General features: G+C 37.5%; 1 protein-coding gene across 1 annotated transcript in view; it reads left to right on the forward strand.

The window, feature by feature from the left end:
* Positions 1-13,583, forward strand: part of LOC115518615 (L-lactate dehydrogenase A chain-like) — an 81,553-nt gene that overhangs the window by 63,402 nt on the left and 4,568 nt on the right.

Consider the following 13,583-nt stretch of genomic DNA (forward strand, 5'->3'; position numbering starts at 1 on the left):
GTAGCTCAGTCAGTTGAGCACTGGACTCTTGATTTTGGCTCAGGTCATGATCTCATGGTCGTGAGGTCGAGGGCTGCATCAGGCTCGGCACTGACAGCGGGAGCCTGCTTGGGATTTTCTCTCTGCCTCTCTCTCTTCCCCTCCCCTGCTTGCATGCATGCACTCTCTCTCTCTCTCTCAAAATAAATAAAAAATAAAATAATATATTGAAGGGGCACCTGGGTAGCTCACTCGGTTAAACATCCAACTCTTGATTTTGGCTCAGGTCATGATCTTGGGGTTTGTGAGATCCAGTCCCATATTGGGCTCGTGCGGACAGCGTGGAGCCTTCTTGGGATTCTCTCTCTTCCTCTTTCTCTCTCTGCCCCTCCCCTTCTCCCTCTCTCTCTTTCTCTCTCTCTCTCAAAAACAAACAAAAGATTTTTAAAAGATTTAAAAAAAAAAAAAACCATCATTGTTATGTCAGTTGCTCAATGCTCTCCTTGTTTATCCCACATAGTAAATTTACTTTAGAATTTAGCAGCAGGAGAATGTTGTCCTTATTCCAAAACTGGTATGTTTGCTCAGCAAGGTAAATATAACTGTGGAACCTACGATAATTCCCTCTTCTGATGTCACTAGCAGGAAATCCCCGGTCCAATGTGACGCTCAGGCACAGTAACGGTAATAATAGCCCATATGAACGGCATTCTTACTGCGTTCTCTTCACGGCTTCGCACCTAATTTCCATTTCAAAAACCTACACATGATCAGTTTTGTAATCCATCCCACAGTCTTTAGGATATAAACAAAGCGCAGTTCAAATAAAATAATATAGGAAAATTAGAGGCGCTTGGGTGGCTCAGTCGGTTAAGCGTCCGACTTCAGCTCAGGTCATGATCTCACACTCGCGGGTTCAAGTCTCGCATCGGGCTCTGTGCCTGGAGCCTGCTTCGGATTCTGGGTCTCCCTCTTTCCCTGCCCCTCCCCCGCTCATGCTCTGTCTCTGTCTCTCTCTCTCTCAAATAAATACACATTAAAGAAATGTTTTTAAATATAGGAACATTAAAGCAAAGGATTTCTAGTTTCCAGCCCAGCGTGTAAGGAGCTTGAAAATCATCACTCCCTCGCAATAAGAAAAAAAGCTGGACAAACTGAAATCGACAATTCTTGTTAGATCCCCAGAGAACTGAGATCACAGGGGAATCCACTGCCACACACCCCCACCCCCTGCAACCGAACAGACAGGCAGTTAGATACAGACAATCACAACTTACCAAAGCAGGAGAAGAAGCTCCCACAAGGACCAGTACCAGAATGGGAAAACTTAATCTGTAATAGATGAATTGCGGGAAGCTCAATGTAGGCGAGTTTAAGTTTTGAAATTGCAGGGCGATCCAGTTTTAGGCAGGGAGCTTCATGCTTTTTGTGAGTTTTACCTCCAAGAGTCTTACCAGACTCTCTCTCAGTGAAGACTGGAGAAAAATCTCCTCTTGCTTCTGGCAAACAGCCACCACTTTGAAGAAGGCATAGATAATTCTGTTCTTTTCGTGAGGCCTGCCCTCAAGATAACCTATTTTACCAGAGCCCAACTAACTAGGATTTCATCAGAGTCTAGCCAATGCAGGAGAAAGGAAATACCTAATTCCAGACAACTCTAGCATGACTATCTCACCTAAAGAGGAAACAAAACAGGGGCGCCTGGGTGGCTCAGTCTGTTAAGCATCCGACTTCGGCTCAGGTCATGATCTCACAGCTCTCGTGAGTTCGAGCCCCCGTCTGGCTCTGTGCTGACAGCTCAGAGCCTGAAGCCTGCTTTGGATTCTGTGTCTCCCTCTCTCTCTGCCCCTCCCCTACTTGCACTCTGTCTCTGTCTCTCAAAAATAAATAAACATTTGAAAAAAAAAAAAAAGAGGAAACAAAACAAAATGGAACAAAAACCCATAACTGAGAAGCACTTGTAAAGATCACAGCCCAGAGGCACAGACTCTCTAAAAGACTGAGACCTAATCCTAGGACTAGGGAATGTAGACCCTCCCCTTAACAGCTCACCACCTCATCAGCAGGGCTTCTGTATAATAACGGGGGGACAGAACAGAAAGAACTGCATGTATCAGATCTTATTTAAGAAAAAGTCTCCGGGAAAACAGCAGAGACAAAAACAAGGACACCAGAGAAACTTTTTACCTATGATACTTACAGCCACAGTGAGCAGTAAACAGTCTAACCCCTAGCCACATAGCCATAAAACCTCACACTGGAGGCCCATTTACCTTAGTTCCTTTTATACAGTACATCATATCTGGTTTTCAACAACAAATAATTTGAAGAGAGAGCATACACCAAAACCAAACTTAGGTATGGCAGAGACATGGAGTGATCAGACTGGGAATTAAAACAGCTATCATTAATGTCCTAAGAATCCCAATGGAAAAAGTGGGCATGATGCAAGAACATGGTTAAGGTAAGGAGAGAGATGGGGACTCAAAGAAAGAATCAAAAGGACATACCGGAAACCAAAAACACCATCACAGAAATGAAGAATGTCTCTGATGGGCTCATCAACAGACTGGACATGACTGAGGAAAGAAAGATCTTGAAGAAATGTTCATAGAAACTCCCAACACTGAAATGCATTGTGAAAAATGAATGAAAAAGAGCAGAATATCCAAGAACCGGGGGACAGTTATAAAAGGTGTAACATATGCATAATGGAAATAAAAATGAAAGCAAGAGAGGAAATAACAGAAGAAATATTTGAAGCAATAATGACCGAGAGTTTCCACAATTAACGATAGACACCAAACCACAGAGCAAGGAAGCTCAGATAGCAGAAATGGGATGAACACCAAAAAATCCACACTTTGTCATATATCCAGACCACAGAAAAATAAAGACAAAGAGAAGAAGTTGAAAGATGCCAAAGGGGGGGAAACCTTACTATGAAGGAACAAATATAAGAATGTCATTTTTTTCTATTACAACTTCTCTTCAGAAACCATGCAAACATGAAGAGAGTGGAGTGAAATACTTAGAGTATTTACAGAAAAATGCCACCAACCTAGAATTCGGTATCCAGTAAAATTTGGAATATAGTTCCAATCTCATCAGAATGTCTACATCCTGATAGTGAAGCTGGCTTTGTAAAACCCAAGAATTCTGTCTAGAATTTCTGCCTAGAAAAGACACAATGTCAGAAATGAAAGGACAGCCTGATCTTTGATCCCATGGATATAAAATAGACAATAAAAAAATTATGAACACATGTATTCCCACAATTTGGTAATACAGATGAAATGGACCAAAATCTTGAATGATGCAATATACCCAGGAGAAATATATTACTTACATAGGACAATGTCTATTAAAGAAATTGAATCAATAATGAATACCTGTCAAAACAGAAAGTATCAGGCCCAAATGAATTCACTGGTGAATTCTGCCAAACATTAATGGAAGAAATTATAACAATTGTCTACAGTCTCTTCCAGAAAATAGAAGCAGAAATTCTATGAAGCCCAGCATTACCCTAATAACAAAAGCAGGCAAAGACATTATGAAAAAGAGAACTACAAACCAATATTTGAATACAGATACAAAAATCCTCAACAAAATATTAGCAAACTGATTCCAACCATGTATAGAAAGAATTATAGGGGGCGCCTGGGTGGCTCAGTCAGTTAAGCGTCCGACTTCGGCTCAGGTCATGATCTCACGGTCCGTGAGTTCGAGCCCCGCATCGGGCTCTGTGCTGACAGCTCGGAGCCTGAAGCCCGTTTCGGATTCTGTGTCTCCCTCTCTCTCTGCCCCTCCCCTGTTCATGCTCTCTCTCTGTCTCAAAAATAAATAAACATTAAAAAACAATTTAAAAAAAAAGAATTATAGCCCACAATCAAGTGGGACTCATGCCAGGTAAGCACAGCTGCTTCAACATTTGAAAATCAATGAATGTCAAGACACCCTCACCTGCACCCACTTCAGCTTTAGCCTTTCTGACAGGGTGTCCACTGTGTGGCAAGTCCAGGACCTCCAGCCTATGCCAGCCATAGCTCCAGTCAGCCAGCAAAAGTCACCAAGCACCCACACATAGAGGATGACCATACATAAGACCATTCCTTCAAGTTTAGGAGAAGTAGCTGTTCTCCCCAATCCATAGACACAAACACAGAAAGTTAAGCAAAATGGCAAGACAGAAGAATATGCTCTCAAAGAAAGAACAGGACAAACATCTCTGAAAAAGAACGGAACGAAACAGAGATTAACCATATGCCTGATAGGGAAGTTAAAGTCATGATCATAAAAACACTCACCAGGTTGGACAGAAGAGTGGAAGAACTTAGTAAGACCTTTAATAAAGAGACAGAAAGTATTAAAAAGAACTAATCAGGGGCGCCTGGGTGGCTCAGTCGGTTGAGAGTCCGACTTCGGCTCAGGTCACGATCTCGCGGCATGTGAGTTCGAGCCCCGCATCGGGCTCTGTGCTGACCGCTCAGAGCCTGGAGCCTGTTTCGGATTCTGTGTCTCCCTCTCTCTCTGACCCTCCCCCGTTCATGCTCTGTCTCTCTCTGTCTCAAAAATAAATAAACATTAAAAAAAATTAAAAAAAAAAAGAACTAATCAGAGATGAAGAATTCAATAATAAATAAAAAACACACTAGTGGACACAGGACAATATATCAGCAATCTGGAAGACAGTGTAATGGAAAGCGTTCAAGCTGAACAGCAAAAAGAGAAAATAATTTTAAAAAGGATGATAGGTTAAGGTATCTGTTGGATAACATCAAGTGAACAAACATTCACAATATGGGAGTCCCAGAATAAGGGAAAGAAAAGAGAGAGAAAGGGGTAGAAAATTTACCTGAAGAAATAATAGCTGCAATCTTTCCAAACCTAGGGAAGAAAACAGACACCCAGGTTCAAGAAACACAGACAGCTCCAAAGAAGATGAGCCTAAGGAGGTCCATACCATGACATAATAATTAAAATGTCAAAGGTTATAGGGAGAGAATTAAAAAAATGTTTTTTAGTGTTTATTTATTTTTGGGAGAGAGAGAGAGAGAGAGATAGCGTGAATGGGGGAGGTGCAGAAAGAGAGGGAGACACAGAATCCGAAGCAGGCTCCGGGCTCTGAGCTGTCAGCACAGAGCCCGACGCGAGGCTCAAACTCATGAACCATGAGATCATGACCTGAGCCGAAGTCGGATGCTTAACCGACTGAGCCACCCAGGTGCTTAAGACAGAGAATTTTAAAAGCAGCAAGTAAGAAGTAAAAAGTTACCTACAAGGGAAAACCTATAAGGCTATCAGCTGATTTTTCAACAGAAACATTGCAAGCCAGAAAAGAGTGGCATGACGTATTCGAAGTACCAAAAGGAAAAAAATTCTACAACCAAGAATACTCTACCCGGCAAGATTACCATTCATATTTGAAGAAGAGATCAAAATTGTCTCAGACAAACAAAAGGTAAAGGAGTTGACCACCACTATATTAGACTTACAAGAAATATTAAAAGGACTTCTTTAAGAAGTAGAAAAGAAATGGCCATAATTAGATGTAAAAGAATTATGAATACAAATATGTAAAATATGACAGCAGATACATTAAAGATAGAGGAGGGAAGAAAAAATAGAAAAAATTTTTTGTTAAGAATGTGTTTTGAGGGGCACCTGGGTGGCTCAGTCGGTTAAGCGTCCGACTTCGGCTCAGGTCATGATCTCGCGGTTTGTGAGTTCAAGCCCCACGTCGGGCTCTATGCTGACAGCTCAGAGCCTGGAGCCTGTTTCAGATTCTGTGTCTCCCTCTCTCTCTCTGACCCTCCCTGTTCATGCTCTGTCTCTCTCTGTCTCAAAAATAAATAAACGTTAAAAAAAAAAAATTAAAAAAAAAAAAGAAATCAACATCTAAAAAAAAAAAAAAAAAGAATGTGTTTTGAACTTAGGGGTGCCTAGGTGGCTTAGTCAGTTAAGTGTCTGTCTGACTCTTGATTTTAGCTCAGACCATAATCTCATGGTAGTAAGATCGAGCCATGCATGAGGCTCTGCTCTGAGAGTGGAACCTACTTGGGATTCTCTCTTCCTCTCTCTTTGCCCCTCTCAAAAATAAATAAACATTTTGAACTTAAATGAACATCAGATTAATACAGACTGGTATGTACTGAGGAAATTAGATATGAACCTCATGGTAACCACAATCCCAAAACCTATAATAGACACACAAAAAAGAAAGAGAAAGTAAAACATAACACTACAGAAACTCATCAATCACAAAAAGAAGAGAGCAGGAGAAAAAGAAAGGAACAGAGAAGAACTACAAAAATGAACAAGAAAAAATAGAAAAAAATAACAAAATAGCAATAACTACATACCTATCAATAATTAATTTAGATGTAAATGGTCTAAATGCTCCAATAAAAAGGGTGGTGGAATGGATAAAAAAAAATCCAAAAAACAAACCCAAGACCATCTCTATGCTGCCTACAAGAGACTCACCTCAGACCTAAAGACACATACAGACTGAAAATGAAGAAATGGGAAAACATTTACCATGTAAATAAAAATGAAAAAAAAAAAAAGAAGTAGGAATACTTTTATCAGACAAAATAGGCTTTAAAACAAAAACTATAACAAGATACAAAAAAGGGCATTACATAATGATAAAGGGATTAATCCTACAAGAGATTGTAACAATTATAAATATCTATACACCCAACACTGGAACACCTAAATACATGAAGAAAATATTAATGGACATAAAGGGAGAAATTAATCATAATACAAGTATAGTAGGAAAGTTTAACACCTCACAATGGATAAATCATCCAGGTAGAAGGCCAATAAGGAAACTGTGTCTTTGAATGACATATTCAACCAGTTGTATATGACAGATATATACAGAACATTCTATCCAAAAATAACAGAATATATATTCATTTCAAGTGCACATGGAACATTCTTCAGAATAGATCACATGTAGGCCACATAAAAGGCCTCAATAAATTTAAGATTAAAACTATACCATGCAATTTTTCCAATCCGTGATAGGAGACCTGAAATAAATCAGAAGAAAAAAAAAAAACTGGAAAAAATGCAAACACAGGCAGGCTAAGCTAAGCAACATGACACTAAACAACCAATAGGTCAATGAAGCAATCAAAAAAGAAAGAAAAACATACAATGCGACAAAGGAAAATATAAATATAATAGTTCAAAGTCCTTGGGATACAGCAAAAGCAGTTCTAAGAGGGAAATATATAACAATACAGGCCTACCTCAATAAACAGGAAAAAGCTCAAATAAAAAATCTAATCTTACACCTAAAGGAACTAGAAAAAGAATAACAAACAAAGCCCAATGTGAATAGAAAGAAGGAAATAACAAAATCAGAGTAGAAATAAATGAGATAGAAACTTAAATAACAATAGAAAAAGTCAATGAAACCAAGAACTGGTTCTTTGAAAAGATGAAAACAAAATTGATAAACTCTTAGCCAGACTCACCAAAGAAAGTAAATAAATAAAGAAGTCAAGTAAATAAAATCATAAACGAGAAACACTAACAACTGACACTATAGAAATGTGAAGGATTATGAGGGAATACTGTGAAAAATTGCATACCAACAAACGGGACAACCCAGAAGAAATGGGTTAATTCCTAGAAGTAGAAAATCTTCTGAAACTGAATCAGGAAGAAATAGGAAATCCTAACAGATCAATTACTAGTAACAACATCGAATAAAAAATTTTAAAAACTACCAAAAAACCCAAAAAAGTTCAGGACCACATGGGTTCACAGGTGAATTCTACCAAACATTTAAAGAAGAGTTAATATTTATTTTCCCCAAACTAGTCCAAAAATTAGAAGAGTGAAGAAAGCTGCCAAACATATCCTATGAGGCCAGCATTATCCTGATACCAAAACCAGATAAAGATACCACGAAGAAGAAGAAGAAGAAGAAGAAGAAGAAGAAGAAGAAGAAGAAGAAAAAGAGGAGGAGGAGGAAGAGGAGGAGGAAAAGGAGGAGGAAGAAGAGGAGGGGGAGGGGGAGGAGGAAGGGGAGGAGGAGGAGGAGGAAGAAGAAGAAAACTATAGACCAATATGAACATAAATGCAAAAATCCTCAACAAAATATTAGCAAACAGCATTCAAAAATACATTAAAAGAACTTTCACCACCATCCAGTGGGATTTATTCCAGTGATGCAAAAATGGTTCAATATTTGCAAATCAATCAATATGAATAAAACAAAGGATAAAAATCATATGAATCATATGAGCATCTCAATAGATAAAGAGAAAGCATTCAACAAAGTTCAACATTCATTCATGATAAAAACTCTAAGCGAAGTGAGTTCAGAGAGAACATACCTCAACATAATAGAGGCCATATATGAAAAACCCCCACAGCAAACATCATACTCACTAGTGAAAAACTGAGAGTTTTCTCCTAAGATCAGGAACAAGGCTAGCATGTCCACTCTCAATTTTTATTCAACATTATACTGAAAATCCTACCCACAGAAATCAGACAAGAAAAGGCTATAAGACACCCAAATTGAGAAGTGTAAAAATGTCATAATTCGTAGATCACACGATACTGTATTTAGACAACCCTGGAGACTCCACCAAAAAACTCCTCGGAGTAATACATGAATTCATTAAGATGCAGAACACAAAATTAATATGCAGAAATTGGCAGTATGTCTTTATACTAGTAACAAAGTACTAGAAAGAGAAATTAAGAAAAAAAAATCTGACTTACAATTGTACCAAAAAGAATAAAATACCTATGAATAAACTTAACTAAGGAAGTGAAAGACGTGTACTCTGAACACTGGTGAAAGAAATTGAAGACAGCATAAACAAATGGAAAGATATTCCATGCTCATGGACTGAAAGAATTAATATAATTAAACTGTACATATTAACCAAAGCAATCTACAGATTCAATGTAATCCTTATCAAAATATCAACAGCATTTTTCACAAAGCTAAAACAACCTTGAAATTTGTACAGAACCACAAAAGACTGCAAATAACCAAAGCAATCTTGAGAGAGACGACCAAAGCTGGAGGCATCACAATCCCAGATTTCAAGATACATTACAAAGCTGTAGTAATCAAAATAGTGTGGTACTGGCAGCAAAATAGACACATTCAATGGGACAGAATAGAGAGCCCTGAAATAAACCCATGCTTATATGGTCGATCAATCTATGACAAAAGAGACCTGAATATACAGTGGGGAAAAGACAGTCTCTCCAATAAATGGTGCTGGAAAACTGGGTGGCTACATGTAGAAAAATGAAACTACATCACTTTCTTACACCATACACAAAAATAAACTCAAAATGGATTAAGACCTAACGTCAGACCTGAAACCATAAAAATCCTAGAAGAGAGCACAGGCAGTAATTTCTCTGACATCAGCTACAGCAACATTTTTCTAGATATGTCTCATGAGGCAAGGGAAATGAAAGCCAAAATAAACTATTAGGACTACATCAAAATAAAAAGCTTTTGCACAGTGAAGGAAGCCATCAACAAAACAACAAGGCAACCTACTGAATGGGAGAAGATATTTGTAAATGATATATCTGATAAGGGTTCATATCCAAAATATATAAATAACTTCTACACACCAACACCAAAAAAAGAAATAATCCGATTTAAAAATGAGCACAGAACCTGAATAGACATTTTTCCAAAGAAGACATACAGATGGCCAAAAGACACATAAAGATTCTCAAAACTACTAATCATCAGGGAAATCCAAATTAAAACCACGATGAGAGATCACCTTATACCTGTCAGAATGGCTAAGATCAAAAACATAAGAAATAGCAAGTGTTGGCGAGGATACGGAGAAAAAGGAACACTTATGTGCCATTGGTGGCAATGCAAATTGGTGCAACCGCTGTGGAAAACAGTATGGAGTTTCCTCAAAAAGTTAAAAATAGAAATAGTATATAATATATAGTATTAAAGTTAAAAATAGAAATAGTATATAATCCAATAATTCCACTTCTGGGTATTGACCAAAAAATTCCAAAAACACTAATTTGAAAAGTTATATGCACCTCTAGGTTAACTGCAGAACTATTTACAATAGCCAAGATGTGGAAGCAAAGCCAGTGTCTATCCACAGACAATTGGATAAAGACGTGACATCTATGTACAATGGGATACTACTCAGCCATACAAAATGACGAGATCATGGCCATTGACAACAACATGGATGGACCTAGAGGGTACTACGCTAAGTGATATGAATCAGACTGAGAAAGACAAACACCACATGATTTCACCCATAAGTGGAATCTATCAAAAATCAAATGAACAAACAAACAAACAAAAAGCAAATCAGATCTTTAAATACAGAAAACAAACTAACTGATGGTTGCCAGAAGGGAGGAAGGTAGGGGGATGGGCAAAAGGGGTGAAAGGGAGTGGGAAAGACAGACTTGCAGTTATGGAATGAGTAAGTCGTTGGAATAAAATGTACAACATAAGGAACACAGTCAATGATATTGTAATACTGCCACATGGTGACAGATGATAGATACAGTTGTGGGGAGCACGGCATAATCGTTAAACTTGCCAAACCACCGTGTTATATAGTTGAAACTAATGTAACACTGTGTTATCAACTACACTCAAAAGAGAAAAGAGAAAGATATGACCCTGGAACCTGAATTAACTCTTCTAGTTTTAATTTTGGTGATTTTTGTTGTCTCTTTTAATTCTAGAAATCGGGACATTTCTAAAGCGCTGTGTTGGGGTGCTTGGGTGGCTCAGTCAATTAAGCGTTGGCTCAGGTCATGATCTCACGGTTCACGAGTTTGAGCCCCGCTTCAGGCTCTGTGCTGACAGCTCCGAGCCTGGAGCCTGCTTAGGATTCTGTGTCCCTCACTCTCTCCTCTGCTCATGCTCTTTCTCTCTCTCTCTCTCTCTCTCAAAACTAAATAAACATCAAAAATAAATAAATAATAAATAAATAAATAAATAAATAAATAAAGTGCTGTGTCTCAGCTTGTGCTCAAGCTTGTCTGGGAATTTCATTCAATTTTTATTTGAGGGGGAGTTGAAGGCATTTCAGCAAAGCAAATAACTGAATGATGTGTCAGCCACCACCTGAAATGTTTGTTTTAGAGTGTTTATATTTTTGAATAAAGTCTATCAAAATAACAAAGCAATAAGGAAAGAAAACCAATGAATGGAATTTACCGCAACAGGCTAAAAATTCGCATGACCATATCAATAGATGCAGAAAAACATTTGACAAAATCCAACGCCCACTTATGATAAAAACTCTGAGCAAACTAAGAATAGAGGGAAACTTCTTCAACTTGACTAAGAAGTTCTACAAAAATTGATAATTAACATCATACTCAATGGTAAGAAACTAGAAGCTTTCCCACTGAGAACAAGAACAAGGCAAGAATGGTTATCTACATAGAAAATCTAAACAAATTGAGCAAAATTTCCTGAAACTAATTAGCAATTACAGCAAGGTTGCAGTCTACAAGGTTAATATATAAAGGTCAATTGCTTTCTATATACCAGAAATAAACAACTAGAATTTGATATTAAAAACATAATACCATTTATATCCACAACAACAACAAAAAGAAATACTTAGGTATAGATCTAACAAAAAAAAATGTATAAGACTTATAGGAGAACTCTGATGAAAGAAATCAAGGAAGATTTAAATAAATGGAGAGAATGTTCATGAATAAGAACAATATTGTCAAAATACCGGTTCTTCTCAACTTGATTTCCAGATTCAATGCAATCCTAATAAAAATTCCAACAAGTTATTTTGCAAATATTGGCAAGCTGATTCTAAAGTTTATATGGAGAGACTGAGACCCAGAATAGCCAACAGAAGATTGAAGGAAAAAAATGGATTTGGAGGACTGATACTACCTGACTTCAAGCCTTACTGTAAAGCGATCATAATCAAGACAGCACAGTTTTGGTGAAAGAATAAACAAATAGACCAATAAAACAGAATAAAGAACCCAGAAATAGATCCAGACAATTATAGTCAGCCAAACTTTGAAATAGGAGCAAAGATAATTCAATGTTTAAAAGACAGTCTGTTCAACAATGGTGCTGGAACCGCGGGACGTCCACCAGCCAACACAGGGATCTTAAAGACCTTACACTTTTCACAAAAACCAACTCAAAATGGATCATAGGCCTAAAGGCATAATACAAGAGTATAAAACTCCTAGAAGATAACACGGAACAACGCCTAAGTGACCTTGGGTTTGGTGAGACTTTTCAGATACAGCACCAAAAAACATAATCCGTGAAAGAAAAATCAGGTAAATTGGACTTCATTGAAATTTAAAACTTCTGCTCAATAAGAGATATTGTTATGAGAATAAAAGAGAAGTCACAGACTAGGAGAAAGTATATGACAAAGGAACATTTCCAAAATACAGAAAGAACTCTTAAAACTCAACAATAAGAAGACAACCCAATTTAAAAATGGCCAAAAATCTGAATAGACATCTTACCAAGGAAGATATACATATGGCAAATAAGCATTTGAAAAGACGCTCAACATTATATGACAATAGAGAATGGCGAATTAAAACCAGAAAATACTATTACATACCTGTTGGAATGTCTAAAATCCAAACACTGGCAGGGTTGTATACAAACAGCAATTCTCATTCATTGCCATGGGAATGCAAAACAGCACAGCCACTCTGGAAAAGAGTTTAGAAGTTTCTTACAAATCTAAGCATACTTTTACCACACTCTCTAGCCATTGTGCACCCTGGTGTTTGCCCAAATGAGTTGAAAACTTATGCCACACAAAAACCTGCATACAGCTATTTATAACAGCTTTATTCATAATCACCAAAACTTGAAAGCAAACAAGATATCCTTCAGCAGGTGAATGGATAAATAAAATGTGATGCGTCTGGACAATGAATATTATTCACGACTAAAAAGAAATGAGCTATCAAGCCATGAAAGAACACGGAAGAAACTTAAATGCATTTTGCTAGGGGAAAGAAGCCAATCTGAAAAGGCTGTATACTATAGGATTACAAATATATGACATTCTGGAAAAGGTACAACTATGGAGGCAGTGAAAGGATCAATAGTTTCCAGGGCTTGGGGAGGGAGAGTAGGATTAATAAATAGAGCACAAGGAATTTGGGGTCGGTGCAACTATTCTGTATGATAATGTAATGGTGGATCCACGTCATTATACATTCATCAAAACTCACAGAATGTACACATGGAGTGAACCCTAAAGAAACTATAGACTTTAGTTAATAGTAATGTATCAATATTGGCTCATTAACTGTACCAAATACAACACACTAATGCAAGATGTTAATAATAAGGGAAACAGGCAGGGGGTAAAGGATGATTTGGGAACTCTCTGTACTTTCCAGTTGATTTGTGTATAAATCCAAAACTGGTTTTAAAAAAAGTGAGGGAAGCCTATTAATTCAGAAAATAAAAGCAAGGGAAGTAACAGTTTTTGAAAAATGTTGAAACGTAAGAAAACAGGACATCTTGATGGAAAACAAGCAGAAATTCAGTCAGCAAACCCACTCAGACCTTAACTATTCAA

Source organism: Lynx canadensis, chromosome B4 (assembly GCF_007474595.2).
Source record: "Lynx canadensis isolate LIC74 chromosome B4, mLynCan4.pri.v2, whole genome shotgun sequence".
Taxonomy (NCBI): domain Eukaryota; kingdom Metazoa; phylum Chordata; class Mammalia; order Carnivora; family Felidae; genus Lynx; species Lynx canadensis.